Source organism: Oncorhynchus clarkii, chromosome 16 (genome assembly GCF_045791955.1).
Source record: "Oncorhynchus clarkii lewisi isolate Uvic-CL-2024 chromosome 16, UVic_Ocla_1.0, whole genome shotgun sequence".
In the NCBI taxonomy this organism is placed as follows: Eukaryota; Metazoa; Chordata; class Actinopteri; order Salmoniformes; family Salmonidae; genus Oncorhynchus; species Oncorhynchus clarkii.
The window spans coordinates 8,090,105-8,108,283 of NC_092162.1; positions in this window are offsets into that span (position 1 = coordinate 8,090,105).

Consider the following 18,179-nt stretch of genomic DNA (forward strand, 5'->3'; position numbering starts at 1 on the left):
CTTTATCCACAATATAGCCGGGGCTGTAAAGCCACTACACATACGTTTTGTCCAGCAGCAGACTATGATTGCTAATGTTAAAAGATGCACTAAAGTCAAACAAAACAGCTCCCACAATCTTTTTTATCATAAATTTCTCTCAGCCAATCATCAGCCATTTGTGTAAGTGCTGTGCTTGTTGAGTGTCCTTCCCTATATGGGTGCTGAAAGTCTGTTGTCAATTTGTTTAGCGTGATATAGCATTGTATCTGGTCAAACACCATTTAAAAAAAAAGTTTACTAAGGGTAGGTAACAGAATGATTGGTTGGCTATTTGAGCCGGTAAAGTGGGCTTTACTATTCTTAGATAGCAGAATTACTTTTGCTCCCCTCCAGGCCTGGGGGCACACACATTCTAGTAGGGTTAGATTGAAGATATGGCGAATAGGAGTGGCAATATCTTCCGCTATTATCCTCAGTAATTTTCCATCCAAGTTGTCAGACCCCGGTGGCTTGTCGTTGTTGATGGACAACAAATATTTTTTCACCTCTTTCACACTCACTTTCCGGAATTCAAAATTATAGTGCTTGTCTCTCATAATTTATTCAGTTATACTTGGATGTTTAGTGTCAGTGTTTGTTGCTGGCATGTCATGCCTAAATTTGCTAATCTAGCCAAATTATAAAATATTTCAAGTAATTGGCAATATCAGTGGGTTTTGTGATGAATGACCCATCTGATTCAATTAATGATGGAGCAGAGTTTGCTTTTTTGTCCAAAATTTAATTTAAGGTGCTCCAAAGCTTTTTACTATCATTATTTATGGAATTTATCTTTGTTTCATAGTATAGTTTATTGTTCTTTTTATTCAGTTTAGTCACATAATTTGCCAATTTGCACTACGTTTGCCAATCTGTTGTGCAGCCAGACTTATTTACCATTCCTTTTGCCTCATCCCTCTGATACATAACATTACTAAATTCCTCATCAATCCACAGGGATTTAACAGTTTTTATAGTCATTTTGTTAATGGATGCGTGCTTATTAGTAACTGGAATAAGCAATTTCATAAATGTGTCAAGTGCAGCGTCTGGTTGCTCCTCATTACACGGCACAGACCAACACATATTTACATCAACAACATAGGAATCACTACAACAGTGATAGTATGACCTCGTATACACTATATTAGGCCCAGCCTTTGGAAATGTGGTTTTCCTAGATATGGCTATTATATTGTGATCACTACATCCGATTGATTTGGATGCTGCTTTAAAGCCAATTTCTGCAGAATTAGTAAAGATGTGATCAATACACGTTGATGATTTAATTCCTGTGCTGTCTGTAACTACCCTGGTAGGTTAACTAATAACCTGAACCAGGTTGCAGGCACTGGTTAGAGTTCGACTCTTTTTATTGAGTGGGCAGCTTGATGAAAGCCAGTCAATATTTAAATCACCCAGAAAATATACCTCTGTTGATATCACATGCATCATCAAGCATTTCACAGATGTTATCCAGATACTGACTGTTAGCACTTGGTGGTCTATAGCAGCTTCCCACCAGAATGGGCTTTAGGTGAGGCAGATGAACCTGTAGCCATATCACTTCAACAGTATTTAACATGAGATCCTCTCTAATCTTTACAGGAATGTGGTTTGGAATATAAACAGCAGCACCTCCACCATTGGCATTTCAGTCTTTTCCGTAGATGTTATAACTATTTATGTATTGCTACCACTGTATTATCAAAGGTATTATTTAAGTGAGTTTCAGAGTTTGTCAGAATATGAATGTCATCTGTTACCAGCAAGTTGTTGATTTCATTTAATTGTTTCTTAAGCTACATAAACTCAATAAAAAGAAACTTCCCTTTTTCAGGACCCTGTCTTTCAAAGATAATTCGTAAGAATCCAAATAACTTCTCTTAATTGTAAAGGGTTTAAACACTGTTTTCCATGCTTGTTCAATGAACCATAAACAATTAATGAACATGCACCTGTGGAACGGCCGTTAAGACACTAACAGCTTACAGACGGTAGGCAATTAATCACAGTTATGAAAACTTAGGACACTAAAGAAGCCTTTCTACTGACTCTGAAAAACACCAAAAGAAAGATGCCCAGAGTCCCTGCTCATCTGCGTGAAAAGTGCCTTATGCATGCTGCAAGGAGGCATGAGAACTGCAGATGTAGCCAGGGCAATAAATTGCAATGTCCGTACTGTGAGACACCTAAGACAGCGCTACAGGGAGACAAATCAAATCAAATTTTATTTGTCACATACACATGGTTAGCAGATGTTAATGCGAGTGTAGCGAAATGCTTGTGCTTCTAGTTCTGACAATGCAGTAATAACCAACGAGTAATCTAGCTAACAATTCCAAAACTACTACCTTATTCACACAAGTGTAAAGGGATAAAGACAGACAGCTGATCGTCCTCGCAGTGACAGATCACGTGTAATAACAACTGCATAGGATCGGTACATCTGAACATCACACCTGCGGGACAGGTACAGGATGGCAACAACAACTGCCCGAGTTACACCAGGAACGCACAATCCCTCCATCAGTGCCCAGACTGTCCGCAATAGGCTGAGAGAGGCTCGACTGAGGGCTTGTAGGCCTGTTGTAAGGCAGGTCCTCATCAGACATCACCGGCAACAACAACGAGTCACGGTTTTGTGTCACCAGGGGTGATGGTCGGATTCGCGTTTATCGTCGAAGGAATGAGTGTTACACTGAGGCCTGTACTCTGGAGATGGATCGATTTGGAGGTGGAGGGTCTGTCATGTTCTGGGGCGGTGTGTCATAGCATCTTCGGACTGAGCTTGTTTTCATTGCAGGCAATCTCAACGTTGTGCGTTACAGGGAAGACATCCTCCTCCCTCATGTGGTACCCTTCCTACAGGCTCATCCTGACATGACCCTCCAGCATGACAATGCCACCAGCCGTACTGCTTGTTCTGTGCGTGATTTCATGCAAGACAGGATAGTCAGTGTTCTGCCATGGCCAGCGAAGAGCACGGATCTCAATCCCTTTGAGCACGTTTCAGACCTTTTGGATCGGAGGGTGAGGGCTAGGGCCATTCCCCCCAGAAATGGAACTTGCGCAACAGGGAGAAGAGTGGTGGAAGAGTGGGGTAACATCTCACAGCAAGAACCCGCAAATCTGGTGCAGTCCATGAGGAGGAGATGCACTGCAATACTTAATGCAGCTGGTGGCCACACCAGATACTGACTGTTACTTTTGATTTTGACCCCCCCCCCTTTGTTCAGGGGCACATTATTTCATTTCTGTTAGTCAAATGTCTGTGGAACTTGTTCAGTTTATGTCTCAGGTGTTGAATCTTGTTATGTTCATACAAATATTTACACATGTTAAGTTTGCTGAAAATAAACACAGTTGACAGTGTTAAAGTGGGCTATTTTTAGCACTTTTTTTGTCATGCTTGATTGCTTATAATGCTTTACTGGGTAGCTTATCAGAAGTAGACTTGGTAGTGCAAGGTGAGCTGCACACAGTGGACTTCCTACTAGAGCACACCGCCTCAGTGCTAAAAGTATAACTCTGGTTCATAGGCGCATGATTACTGTATACAATAGTTGTTGGATCATCAGAGGCATACAGGGTAGTAAGAGGGACATACATTAGGTTACTTACATTGTGTCTTCCAACATTGTATAATGTACATTTGCTGAAGCAATATTACAACTCAGCGACACAATGGTAGGGATTGAATGAGTTGGACTTGGGTCATTGATAAGTCATTGTCTCAACGCAGCCTTAATATGCTGTGAAAGGATCCAGGAACACACGTGATTTGGGTGTATCCCATCCTCCTTATAAACAAGTTTTGCTTCAAAAGGTTTCGAAATTGTCAAGAAAAGTTAGAGCCAATGAGCCAATGAGCTGCAATAATCACGCAATAAGTTGTGAGGAGAAATCCTGCTAAAGCATTCAATGCCACGATTCAGAGAGGGCACAGGGCCAGATATGATGGGTATTTAATGAGTGGCTAGCAGAGAATCAATCAGCTCTCAAAATCTAGTTTCAACTGTTCAGAGCTGCCCTTCATGATGTCATTAAAACCCACACGGACTACGATGGAATCTATTTCCATGTCCTGGCGTAGAACATTCCGGTGCAGCTTAGTCATATCATTTACCCGAACTCCGGGATAGGACAGTGTTTTTGCACCAGGAACAGTGACATTTCTTAGCATGGAGCTGCACAAAATCACAGCTGGCGAGAAGGACAAGGAAATCCTCCCACACCCTCTATCCAGGGCAGGGGCGGAAGGTTGCCAACGTCGACTTTGAAACTGTAGGGGAAAGAGTAGGAACAGCGGCTGCAGACACAGGTACCCCCAGCGACGAAGGTGCAGGAAGATCAGGCTCCAGGGCGGTGAAACTATTAGTTGTTTGTATCCGGGCCTCTCGTTGGGAGTGTGGACTGCTTTGTGGGAGGCCACTATAAAGTGACTATGTGATGAGTCAAAAAGAGTTAGTGCAAAAAGGGTCAATGCAGATTGTTTAGCAGTGTTATAGCTTGGGGGGTAGAAGCTGTTTAGGGTCCTGTTGGTACCATACTTAGTGCATTGGTACCCCTTGCTGTGCGGTAGCATAGAGACCAGTGTATGACTTGGGTGGCTTTGACCATTTTTAGGGCCTTCCTGACACCGCCTGGTATAGAGATGTCCTGTATGGCAAGGAGAACGGCTGCGGTGATGTACAGTACTATGCCATAGGCGCTACCCTTTGTAGCGCCTTGCGATTGGATGCCAAGCAGTTGCCATATCAAGCGGTGATGCGGCCAGTCAAGATGCTTTCAATCATTTCAACGCTGATGTCAGAACTCGGTAAATGACATTCCACTCACCAACGGGCTTCTGGATATCGGTGATACCAACAGACCAACTTACACCTCTGTTCTAAATTTTGCCCTTAACCCGCACACCATTTTTTTGTTTTTGCCGACATCAAAACTAACTGATAATTGCATCCAATTAAAACTAGGCCTAGACTAATCACCATAATGTTTATTTCTTGCTTATTTTTGGATTGAATGTCAATTCTATGCAAATTGTTCAATGTCTCATAATGCTTAAAGGTAAGGGGTATTGACTGAAATAAGATACTGTCTGTGTCAGGTAAACCTACATCTATCAGGTGCTCTCAATCATATTAGATTAAGATTCTGTGAGTTTAACCTATTAGTGACACGTTGAGAAAATCCTTATAAGATGGTATGATGTGTGTGTGTGTGTGTGTTTGTCAGAGAGCGAGAGAGAGCCTCACATGCCTGCAACAGTCGACTGATCGAGAAGCCATGAAGCAGTTGCTTAGTAACCACTTTTTACGACGCCGTCCGTACTTGTTGTGATGGAAAATGTAAACCTTCCCCTTTTTGAAGAGTTCTGGACGTTACAGGAATGGATGGGTGTGCTCTGAGACATATACACGGTCTCAGATGCATACTCTACAGTCTGTAAGGGGACGCTACCTTTTACATACAGCACACACACTGCTGTGAAGAAATGTAATAGGCCAGCTGCCAACCAAACCTCTGAAAGCACACATTCCATGAGTGGGCTATGTTTCTATCATTTCTAATTTATTAGCCTTCATTTTACCAGGTGAGTTGACTGACACAGAACACATTCTCATTTACAACAGTGATCTGGGGACGATTTGCTGGGAACTGGAGAGGTCATGTCGAAATGAGCCAAATCGGAGACTGGCTGGAATGAAAGCGTAACTAAACCATGTGTAAAGATAAGACTTATCAAAGTGGAATTGGCTTCAGTGTTGTGTGCTGCTGTGTAGATCTGTTTTGTGAAGATTACAGTGGAAATGCAGCTCTTTCAGTTGTGAGGGACCCAGTTTCAGCTGGTTTGGCTTCCATGTAAAAGCACCTTTCCATGTGGGCGGTAGCAGACAGTGATTGATAGCGTGGGATTGGTACCATTTTAGTCATTTGTCATCCTCTTCCCTGAGCAGAACGCTCAGAGATCACCTATTCTATTCTCAAAATCGTCCTCTCAACGCTCTCACTCTCAGAGTACCACCTGTACAATCCAACCCAATCCTACATCCAAACAGCTTTTACATTCGCCCCAAAACCTCGACCTCATCTCTCCCCACTCTGAGGCAATGGATAAGAAATGACTGTAGAAGAAATACAGACAAGCTCAAGGTATAAGGAGTCCGCACTCAAAAAAAGATGTTGCACAATACTTTGCTTTTACAGTGCTGACCAAGCAACAAAGAGCAGCGTCATCTGAGACCCACAAAAACCCCCCTCCCATTCCTATTGTTCCATGTACTTTCTCTGTTTGAGAGCGATCCTTTATACATGCCGCTGTTCTCCTGACAAACTACGGTGAGAGCCTGGGCTGGTACGGCAGAGGGCTGCTAAGAGGAACTGTCACCTTGAGTTTGGCTGTGTGTGTGCTGCTCCTGCTGCGTCCTGCGAGAGAAAGTGCTTTGTCAAGAGTTCATATAATGCTTCAGCTGTGCCCTCTGGGTGCTGGGAAAAGAAAGGAACTGTTGGGGCTGTGGGGTTGGAGAGTGTGGGGTGCTGGGAAAAGAAAGGAACTGTTGGGGCTGTGGGGTTGGAGAGTGTGGGGTGCTGGGAAAAGAAAGGAACTGTTGGGGCTGTGGGGTTGGAGAGTGTGGGGTGCTGGGAAAAGAAAGGAACTGTTGGGGCTGTGGGGTTGGAGAGTGTGGGGTGCTGGGAAAAGAAAGGAACTGTTGGGGATGTAGGGTTTAGAATGTGGGGTGCTGGGAAAAGAAAGGAACTGTTGGGGCTGTGGGGTTGGAGAGTGTGGGGTGCTGGGAAAAGAAAGGAACTGTTGGGGCTGTGGGGTTGGAGAGTGTGGGGTGCTGGGCAGAAAGGAACTGTTGGGGCTGTGGGGTTGGAGAGTGTGGGGTGCTGGGAAAAGAAAGGAACTGTTGGGGCTGTGGGGTTGGAGAGTGTGGGGTGCTGGGAAAAGAAAGGAACTGTTGGGGCTGTGGGGTTGGAGAGTGTGGGGTGCTGGGAAAAGAAAGGAACTGTTGGGGCTGTGGGGTTGGAGAGTGTGGGGTGCTGGGCAGAGAAAGGAACTGTTGGGGCTGTGGGGTTGGAGAGTGTGGGGTGCTGGGAAAAGAAAGGAACTGTTGGGGCTGTGGGGTTGGAGAGTGTGGGGTGCTGTGGGGTTGGAGAGTGTGGGGTGCTGGGAAAGAAAGGAACTGTTGGGGCTGTGGGGTTGGAGAGTGTGGGGTGCTGGGAATAGAAAGGAACTGTTGGGGCTGTGGGGTTGGAGAGTGTGGGGTGCTGGGAAAAGAAAGGAACTGTTGGGGCTGTGGGGTTGGAGAGTGTGGGGTTGGAGAGTGTGTGGTGCTGGGCAGAGAAAGGAACTGTTGGGGCTGTGGGGTTGGAGAGTGTGGGGTGCTGGGCAGAGAAAGGAACTGTTGGGGCTGTGGGGTTGGAGAGTGTGGGGTGCTGGGCAGAGAAAGGAACTGTTGGGGCTGTGGGGTTGGAGAGTGTGGGGTGCTGGGCAAAGAAAGGAACTGTTGGGGCTGTGGGGTTGGAGAGTGTGGGGTGCTGGGCAGAGAAAGGAACTGTTGGGGCTGTGGGGTTGGAGAGTGTGTTGGGCAGAGAAAGGGCTGTGGGGTTGGAGAGTGTGGGGTGCTGGGCAGAGAAAGGAACTGTTGGGGCTGTGGGGTTGGAGAGTGTGGGGTGCTGGGCAGAGAAAGGAACTGTTGGGGCTGTGGGGTTGGAGAGTGTGGGGTGCTGGGCAAGAGAAAGGAACTGTTGGGGCTGTGGGGTTGGAGAGTGTGGGGTGCTGGGCAAAGAAAGGAACTGTTGGGGCTGTGGGGTTGGAGAGTGTGGGGTGCTGGGCAGAGAAAGGAACTGTTGGGGCTGTGGGGCTGTGGGGTTGGAGAGTGTGGGGTGCTGGGCAGAGAAAGGAACTGTTGGGGCTGTGGGGTTGGAGAGTGTGGGGTGCTGGGCAAAGAAAGGAACTGTTGGGGCTGTGGGGTTGGAGAGTGTGGGGTGCTGGGCAGTGTGGGGTGCTGGGAAAAGAAAGGAACTGTTGGGGCTGTGGGGTTGGAGAGAAAGGAACTGTTGGGGCTGTGGGGTTGGGGCTGTGGGGTTGGAGAGTGTGGGGTGCTGGGCAGAGAAAGGAACTGTTGGGGCTGTGGGGTTGGAGAGTGTGGGGTGCTGGGAAAATAAAGGAACTGTTGGGGCTGTGGGGTTGGAGAGTGTGGGGTGCTGGGCAGAGAAAGGAACTGTTGGGGCTGTGGGGTTGGAGAGTGTGGGGTGCTGGGCAGAGAAAGGAACTGTTGGGGCTGTGGGGTTGGAGAGTGTGGGGTGCTGGGCAGAGAAAGGAACTGTTGGGGCTGTGGGGTTGGAGAGTGTGGGGTGCTGGGCAGAGAAAGGAACTGTTGGGGCTGTGGGGTTGGAGAGTGTGGGGTGCTGGGCAGAGAAAGTGGGGTCGGGGGCTAATAATAATATAATAATGATAATATTGTAATAAAAATAATATAATAAAAATATAATAATGATAATATAATAATAATAATATAATAATAATATAATAATTATAATATTATAATGATAATATAATATAATATAATAATTGTAACGGTTTTCTAGGTGTGAAGGAGAGTCGGACCAAAATGCAGCGTGTAGATTGCGATCCATGTTTAATGAACGAACGTAAAACACGAATCAATAACAAACACTACAAAACAAAGAACTTAACGAAAACCAAAACAGCCTATACTTGTGTAAACTAACACAGCGACAGGAACAACGACACATAGGACAATCACCCACGACAAACTCAAAGAATATGGCTGCCTAAATATGGTTCCCAATCAGAGACAACGATAAACACCTGCCTCTGATTGAGAACCACTCCAGACAGCCATAGACTTTGCTAGATAACCCCACTAGCTACAATCCCAATACATACACACCAACACCCCAAGACAAAACACACCACAATACAAAAACCCCATGCCACACCCTGGCCTGACCCAATACATGAAGATAAACACAAAATACTTAGACCAGGGCGTGACAATAATACTATTATAATAATACAATAATAATAATATAATGATATAATAATACTCGTAATAATAATAATAATAATAATATAATATAATAATACTCGTAATATAATTATAATAATAATACAATAATAATATGATAATATAATATAAGAAGAAGAAGAATAGAATGTGATGATATGATAGTGATCAAAATGCACAATGCATTTAGAATTCATGGCACTTTTTCAAGTGGTCTAAGCACTTTTCATTGTAAGTTTCTGTGTGTGCATGTGCGTGCATGTGTGTGTGTGTGTGTGTGTGTGTGTGTGTGTGTGCGTTGTGCGTGCACGTGTGTGTCTGTGACCACTCAGAGGGGTAAAGCATGCATGCTTTCCGTCTGTTCCCAGGTGTTGTATGGCTAACTGGCTACAGCTGTAACCACTCACACTTAATTCACACCCTCTGTGCACCTGATAAATACTCAGAGATATTGTCTCCCCAGTACGACTCCACTCCAGAGACATCCAGCCAACGGAGAAGTGTTAAGTGTCCTCCCACCACTCACATAAAGTGACACTTAAAATACTGTTAAACATTGATGTGTAATTACTTATACATTGTGTGGTTTCAGAAGCGTCTTTACAGTGTCTCAGCACCCACCAGGTTTTTCTTAGATGTTTTTCTCATTACTTGTGCATCCATCACTTGTCAGAACATATGCATAAAACACACACAGTGTGCATCAGAGAGGGGAAAACAGAGGCAGATGGAAAAGTTGTCCTCAGGGAGACAAAGACATGATTTGCGGGGATTACACCATTTCCCTTTACCACATTTCAACTAACTAACTGTCTGTCTGTCTGTCTGTCTGTCTGTCTGTCTGTCTGTCTGTCTGTGGTATGAATAAGTAAAATTGGGTCACAGCTGCCAATATTCGCACATATCGCCCATTCTTTTCTGCAGGCAGGGGCTTTCCTTTAGGCGTAGGGGAACATTAGCTTATTAATCTTCCCTTTTTAGCACCCCCTCCCGACAAACACACACCTCCCATATAGAAGGCTGAATGTTAAATGATTCATTTGTCAAATGTGACTCGCTTTGTCACTCTCTGTCTCTCTGCCTCTGTGCCTCTCTCTCTCTCTGTCTCTCTGCCCCTCTCTCTCTCTCTCTCTCTCTCTGCCCCTCTCTCTCTCTCTCTCTGTCTCTCTGCCCCTCTGCCTCTCTGTAAAATTGGGTCACAGCTGCCAATATCCATGTACGCACATATCAGCCATTCTTTTCTGCAGGCAGGGGCTTTCCTTTAGGTGTAGGGGAACATGTTCATCTTTTGTTTTAGCACCCCCCCCCCCCCCCCCCCCCCCCCCCCCCACAAACACACACCTCCCATATAAAAGGCTGAATGCTAAATGATTCATTTGTCAAATGTGACTCGCTTTGTCACTCTCTGTCTCTCTGTCTCTGTGCCTCTCTGTCTCACTCTCATTTAGAAGGTCCTGTGAGGAGAGCACCCTGTTCTAAATACAGTGTGAGGATCACTGTCCCGACGCGATGGCCTAGTTAGTACTAGTGGTAGTAGTAGCAGTGGTGGTACTGTTAGTACTAGTGGTAGTAGTAGCAGTAGTGGTAGTACTAGTGGTAGTAGTAGCAGTGGTGGTAGTATTAGTAGTAGTAGTAGTGTTAGTATTAGTGGTAGTAGTAGCAGTGGTGGTAGTAGTTGTAGTAGTAGTGTTAGTAGTGTTAGTAGTAGTAGTAGTAGTGTTAGTAGTAGTGTTAGTAGTAGTAGTAGTAGTAGTGTTAGTAGTAGTAGTAGTAGTGTTAGTAGTAGTAGTAGTGTTAGTAGTAGTAGTAGTAGTAGTGTTAGTAGTGTTAGTATTAGTAGTGGTAGTAGTGGTAGTAGTAGTGGTAGTAGTAACAGTGGTAGTAGTGTTAGTAGTAGTGTTAGTAGTAGTAGTAGTAGTGTTAGTAATGTTAGTAGTAGTAGTAGTAGTAGTGGTAGTAGTAGCAGTGGTAGTAGTGTTAGTAGTAGTGTTAGTAGTGTTAGTAGTAGTAGTAGTGTTAGTATTAGTAGTAGTAGTAGTGTTAGTAGTAGTAGTAGTAGTAGTGTTAGTAGTGTTAGTATTAGTAGTGGTAGTAGTGTTAGTAGTAGTAGTAGTAGTAGTAGTGTTAGTAGTAGTAGTAGTAGTAGTAGTGTTAGTAGTGTTGGTATTAGTAGTGGTAGTAGTGTTGTTAGTAGTGGTGGTAGTAGTTGTGCTGGTAATGTTAGAAGTGGTATGTTTAGTAGTAGTGGTAGTAATAGTAGTATTGGTAGTAGTGGTAGAAGTAGTAGTAGTAGTAGAAGTTGTGGTAGTAGAATTAGTAGTGGTAGTGGTAGTGGTAGTAGAAGGGGCATTAGTTCAGGTGGTGGTAGTGGTATTGGTGGTGGTGGTGTTTGAAGTGGTGGTAGGAGTTGTAGTGGTAGTAGTGTTAGTGGTAGTAGTAGTAGTAGTAGTAGTTGTGGTAGTAGTAGAAGTAGTAGTGGTAGTGGTAATATTATTATTAGTAGTTGTGGTATTGGTAGTGGTATTGGTAGTTGTATTGGTAGTAGTCGTAGTTGTGGTAGTAGTGGTAGTCGTAGTAGATGTGCTGTAGTAGTGATAGTGGTAGAAGTACTGGTTGTTGTTGTGGTAGTGGTAGTAGTAGTAGTAGTACTGTTAGTAGTAGTCGTTGTCGTAGTTGTAGTAGTAGTACTGTTAGTAGTATTAGCCGTGGTTGTAGTGATAATAGCATTAGTAGTGGTAGTGGTTGTAGTTGTGGTGGTTGTTGTCGTGGTGGTAGTAGTAGTAGTATTGGTAGTAGTAGTAGTATTTGTAATGATAGTAGTAGTAGTTGTAGTGGTAGTAGTGTTTGTGGTTGTAGTAGTAGTAGTTTTGGTGGTAGTAGTGGTGGTAGTGGTGGTGGTAGTAGTGGTAGTAGTTGTTGTGTGGTAGTAGTGATAGTGGTAGAAGTAGTGGTTGTGGTTCTGGTAGTAGTCGTAGTAGTAGTGATAGTGGAAGAAGTAGTGGTTGTTGTTGTGGTAGTGATAGTATTAGTAGTAGTACTGTTAGTAGTAGTAGTTGTGGTAGTTGTAGTGGTGGTAGTAGTGGTAGCAGTAGTACTAGTAGTAGTATTAGCCGAGTTTGTAGTGATAATAGTATTAGTAGTAATAGTGGTAGTGGTTGTAGTGGTAGTTGTAGTGGAGGTAGTAGTGGTAGCAGTAGTACTAGTAGTAGTATTAACCGCGGTTGTAGTATTTGTAGTACTAGTGGTAGTGATAGTAATGTTAATTGTGGTGGTGGTTGTAGTGGTGGAAGTAGTAGTAGTGGTTGTATTGGTAGTAGTTTTAGTAGTAGTATTTGTAATGATAGTAGTAGTAGTGGTTGTGGTAGTGGTAGTAGTAGTAACAAGGGTGGTGGTAGTAATAGTAGTAGAAACAGTAGTGGTAGTAGTGGTAGTAGTAGTCAGAGAGCCTTGGCCAGAGTTTGACTGTGTTCTTGGGCCTGCTGAAAAACTGTCAGAACTCACTCTAACACTGCCTCTAAGGGTGGCAGTGGAATGTGTCCTGCGGTCGTTCTCCCTGTCCTTCCCCCCAATCATTCCTCTCCCTTTTTCACTCCCTCTCTCCAGATCTCTCTCACTCTCTCCAGATCTCTCTCATTCTCTCCGTGTCTCTCACTCACTCCATGTCTCTCCATTTCTCTCCAGATCTCTCTCACTCTCTCCAGATCTTTCTCCCTCTCTCCAGATCTCTCTCACTCTCTCCATGTTTCTCACTCTCTCCAGATCTCTCTCCTTCTCTCCAGATCTCTCTCCCTCTCTCCAGATCTCTCTCCAGAATTCTCTCTCTAACATGTCAATCATGAAATTGGATCAGTTATGCTGGCGTATGGGGAAGTAGCACTCATCATCCCAACACCCTGTGGTTTATAAATATGACACTCTCAAGACATCTAAACGGAGCTTACTATTGGTAAAAAAATCTGCTGATTATTGCATCACCGGATGAGGATAGAATATGATGGAACATTTATATGGATGCACAGGCATGTACGCCTTGACATGAACTCTTTACGGGATGTTCGATTCAATGATGTGTTGGGTTTCTGTTTTCAGCCCTCACTATGTAGTGAGGCTGTGTGTGTGTGTGTGTGTGTGTGTGTGTGTGTGTGTGTGTGTGTGTGTGTGTGTGTGTGTGTGTGTGTGTGTGTGTGTGTGTGTGTGTGTGTGTGTGTGTGTGTGTGTGTGTGCACATGTGTTGAGATTTCAGCCCAGAGGGTACTTGAAGGACAATATTTGCAGCAGGAGAGGAGCCTTTCCTCTACACACTCAAGGTCTTTCTCCTTTGGCTTTTGTCTCTAGCGACTACACTGTTTCTGTGCTGAAGGACACAGACACGGCCCACTCATCTAGAATAGCATCGGGCTCATCAAAAGTGAAACACCTTGATGTTGGACCATCTCAGTCTAGTGGAGGAAAATGAGCATTCAACTGGGCCGGCATCTTTTCCCGGCCCTCGCGAGGATCAATGTCATTGGTATGTATTGCTAGTTATACCTCTCCCTAAGCCTACAGGCATCTTCTTCAGCGCTTTTCAATACGGGATCAACAAGAAAAAGTGCAATCTCCGAGTTTGGGATGATGGATAGGATAGCGAAATGATAAGAGGCATCAGTCCATCAGTGATTTGTATCTCAATGAATAATTTCATGATAGACATAATATACTCTACGGGCATATTAAACTTCCAGAGTGGAATCTCTGCTAGTTTCAAAGCTATGGAACATTTTTATAAAGAGTAGGCACAGTAGGCAATGTGACCAATCACAGCCCTCCTTGTACTTGTATCCTTGCGCATCCTGCAAATCACCAGTAGAGGGCAACCATTTTGAATCCGTTTTCACATTCACTCTGTTGGTAATGCATACTAATTGGATCTTAACTCTGAAACTTTGATATGACTGTAGGACATATTATGTTCAGCAATATTGAACATTTCCCAAATCAAAATGTGTATATTTTCAATATTAATGTTTATATTTTTCAATATTCATAAATTTAGAAAATTAAAAAAGATGCTGAAAACAAAATACAACAGAGTAATAAGTAAAGTTTCATAGGAAACTAATGTTAGCTTTTTACCGCCTACAGATGAAACACTGTGGAGTCTTAAGGGAGGCCTTTGATCAATTATTTCTCAATTATACTTTTAGATACAAATGTCAAATATCTGTCAACAATCCAACCTCCAAATGACCATCATATACTCTGTTGCTGAGGATTGGAAAGAATGGAGCAGATTTCAGGAGCAGGCACCCTCTTTTTGACTGATGACTGATAATCATATAAGCCAGATAGGCCTATGATGTCATAATGCTTCTTCACGGTGTCATAAAGTGTATTTAAAATGTGATGAAAAAAAACATGACTGTAAATAATAATAATTCATTACAACAACAACAACAACAAAGGATTTAATAAACAAACTTTCAAGTGAAAGGAAACTTCTTGGCAGGTAAGAAAATAATTTGAATAAATGTGGCTTTTGAAACTCTTATGTAGGTGTCATAAACAGCTATAAAATAATGCAACATACTGTACATCACAACAGGTATGAATCTATGGGTCACAACAGTGTTATGACCATATTATGACAGGTTATATGACAAGTTATGTCAGCTGTTATGACATATTATGACGTGGTTATGACCGTGTCAAGTAAAGTGATATCCAAAATCACGCTGGTTGTTGTTGCCGTATTCGGACTGACGAGGCTTTATCTTTTGACGTTACACAAACTAGAAGGCAGCGTCTCTGAGCTCTGATCTGTTTTTCTCCATTAAGAAATGACGCAGCCGGAAAGAAGAAGGTGTTTTTTACGCAATTGCAGATTCTCAGTACGACGTGGAAAATTCCCTGAGCCCGATGGTTACTCATGGTGCATCAGAACAGAGGTGGAGAACAGCAGCAGGTGAACTTACCTCTCGTAGAGGATGTTCATTCCTTTTCCTTTGAAGTGACAGACCATGACAGTGATGTGAGGACATGGGGAGTTATCTAAAAAAAAAAAAGGATCTTGGAGACATTTTGTGTCGTTTGAGTTTATGAACATCTCAGTATGATGCATAGTAATGTCTGGAACGGAGCGAATGGGATAGAAACCATTTGTTTGATGCAATTGATACCATTCCACCTATTCCACTCCAGCCATTACCACAAACCTGTCCTCCCCAGTTAAAGTGCCACCAACCTCCCGTGGTATGATGTAGTATATATTAGAGATTAGAGGCTAGAGCAAGGCAGGGTAAAGTGTGGACCGCCAGGCACTTCAATCTGACCCTTTTGTCCCCCTTATTTCATGGTATCCAGTTGGTAGTTACAGTCTTGTCCCATCAGCGCAACTCTCGTTCGGACTCGGGAGAGGCAAAGGTCGATAGCCGTGCGTCCTCCGAAACACAACCCAGCCAAGCTGCACTACTTCTTGACACAATGCTCGCTTAACCAGAAGCCAGCCGCACCAATGTGTCAGAGGAAACACCGTACCCCTGCCGACCATGTCAGTGTGCAGGCGCCCGGCCTGCCACAGGAGTCACTAGAGCGCGATGGGACATGGCCAAACCCTCTCCTAACCCAAACAACACTGGGCCAATTGTGCGCCGCCTCATGGGTCTCCCAGTCATGACCAGCTGTGACACAGCCTGGAATCAAACCCGGGTCTGTAGTGACTCCTCGAGCATTGCGGTGCAGTGCTTTAGACCGCTGTGCTACTCGGGATGCACCCACAAATTGATTTTAACAAACAATTGATCCCCAAAAAAATGCATCCCTCCGTTGACTTTCAAATTCCCGATGTGGCTCTCTGAGACAAAAAAATTGCCCACCCCTGGGCTAGAGTCTAAGGGCTAGAGGTGTTAGCAGTCTAGGGGTTGATTTTAGATGGACACATAATGGACACTTGCCATCGTTCATGAGTGCCGTCACAGACGAGATGGACTGCAATCCAGGCACTGCTTCTAACACCACTAATTAGAAAACACCAAAAGAGTCATCCTCCCCCATTCTCCATTTTTTTTTAAATATTTTTGTTGTTGGAATTTTACTCTCTCTTGCTCTCTCTCTCTCCTCACATTTCACTTTTCTTTCTTCAATAATTACAATATTAGACAGAACACCCACACTGAGTCACAGGCGTACCCCCAGTTAATCTCCTCTGTCACTCCCAATTCTAAGACTGATGGTGACTGTAATGCAGCCCTTTAAAGAGATGTGGTCACACACATGCACCCACACACACACACACAATCACAGACCCACGCGCACATACATGCGCGCACACACAAACGCATACACACAGACCTTGGGGTTTCTGACCACCCAACTTCTCCATTAGCCGATTACTGCAGACTAGTTCATATTAAACACAGACCTGTGAAGACAGTACTGAGACTAGCTTTACTCCTCTGTCTAGAAGATGGATGGAAGAAGCTACTGGGTTCTTTTACACTTGTATTTTGGGCTTTGGAAAATCAAATCACAGTAATGGCTTTTTGTTGCTAATCAGACGGATTGCTTTAAAAAAAGGTGCAACATGCAGAAATCCCTCTGCCATTTCCTGGTTGCTAAAATTCTAATCGTTTGTTTTACTTCAGTTTATGCGACCAAAAAAAAAAATCAATGTAGAGATTCATCGTATTATCTAAACCGCTGTGAAATATATTTTCCTTTACCAAAAATATAGTTAGATATTGCAGCTTTTAAAGGATGAAGTTGAATTGAGACGAATTTAAAAACACCAGTTTTGTTAAGGTTATGTATTCTGATTCTAAATCTGTGTCTCTGGGCAACTTTACTCAGTGACATTTCTCAGTTAATTAAAGCACTGTATTTTTATTCACTGTTTGTTCGGGTGAGAGAAATCAAATCAACTTGAGTTTGCTTGAGGGACATTTTCAGAACCGTTTAGGTTCCTAAGAGTTCTATTTGCCAAATGAATTGATTTATACAGTAGATTCCTGGAGGTGCAATGATACCTGAAAGTGTGAACTTGAGGAACCAGACGGTCATATAACACATTGTAACAGCAAATATACAATTTGGCCACACTTCCATGCTTCTCCGCCTCCCTCTTCAAAGAGATTTCATGCACAATATGTAAAGTAATGGACATCTCAATCAAAAGACAATTTATCTGCCAACAGAGGACTGCCAAATCTACTGCACCATCCCTTTCTGTTGGTGAAATATAATGCAAAAGCACTGTTCTCATTTATCTTAGTCAGCTAGGACTTGGTTCGAGGTATATAACAGATCTAGGATCAGATTACCCTATCATCAATCCTAACCTTAAAGGTAGACTCAGCGATATGATTTACTGTAGGTGCACAAAGTTAACAGCATAGAGGATCAATTCCCGCAACAACCACGAGCATTGAAGCGAGAGGCTAAACTTCACAGCTGTTTTGGTCCCGTACCTACCACCCCCTAAGGGATGGAGCGAAATTTACAGAATGGTTACCTGCAGGAAAATGTGGGAGGGTCATTTATTATTATTTTTAAATCTAGTACAGGGGAAGGTCATGTCATTTCTAAGTGATGAAATGTCAATATTTCTCAATGTTTTAGAATTAGATGCGTGTTAGGCTATGTATCGATGTGTCCCTGATGCCACCCCTCATCACTGATTCTACACCGGGCGTGCAATATCAATTGTGCCTTTAGGCTATTTAGTGTGGTCTCAATCAAATGATCCATAGCACAAAGCAAAGTTATATTTCTAAAATAGCTGCTGGGATGGTGTAAATAACACCTGCATTACAGGATATTCTAACCCTGAGCCCCAGCCTACTCTGCTCTTGCTGATCAAAAACGTTTTGCTTAACCAATGGCTGTGCTGCGCAGGGCTACAGTGGCAGTTCAGAAAGAGAGTCAAAGGTTTCTTCTGTAAATAATTTCTGATTAGGCCTAGTCCCCAAAAAATGTACTTACGCGCAGACTAGCCTATAGCCTACACTATACTGTATATACAAAAGTATGAGGACACCCCTTCAAAGTAGTGGATTTGGCTATTTCAGCCACACCCATTGCTGACAGGTGGATAAAATCAAGCACACAGCCATGCAATCTCCATAGACAAACATTGGC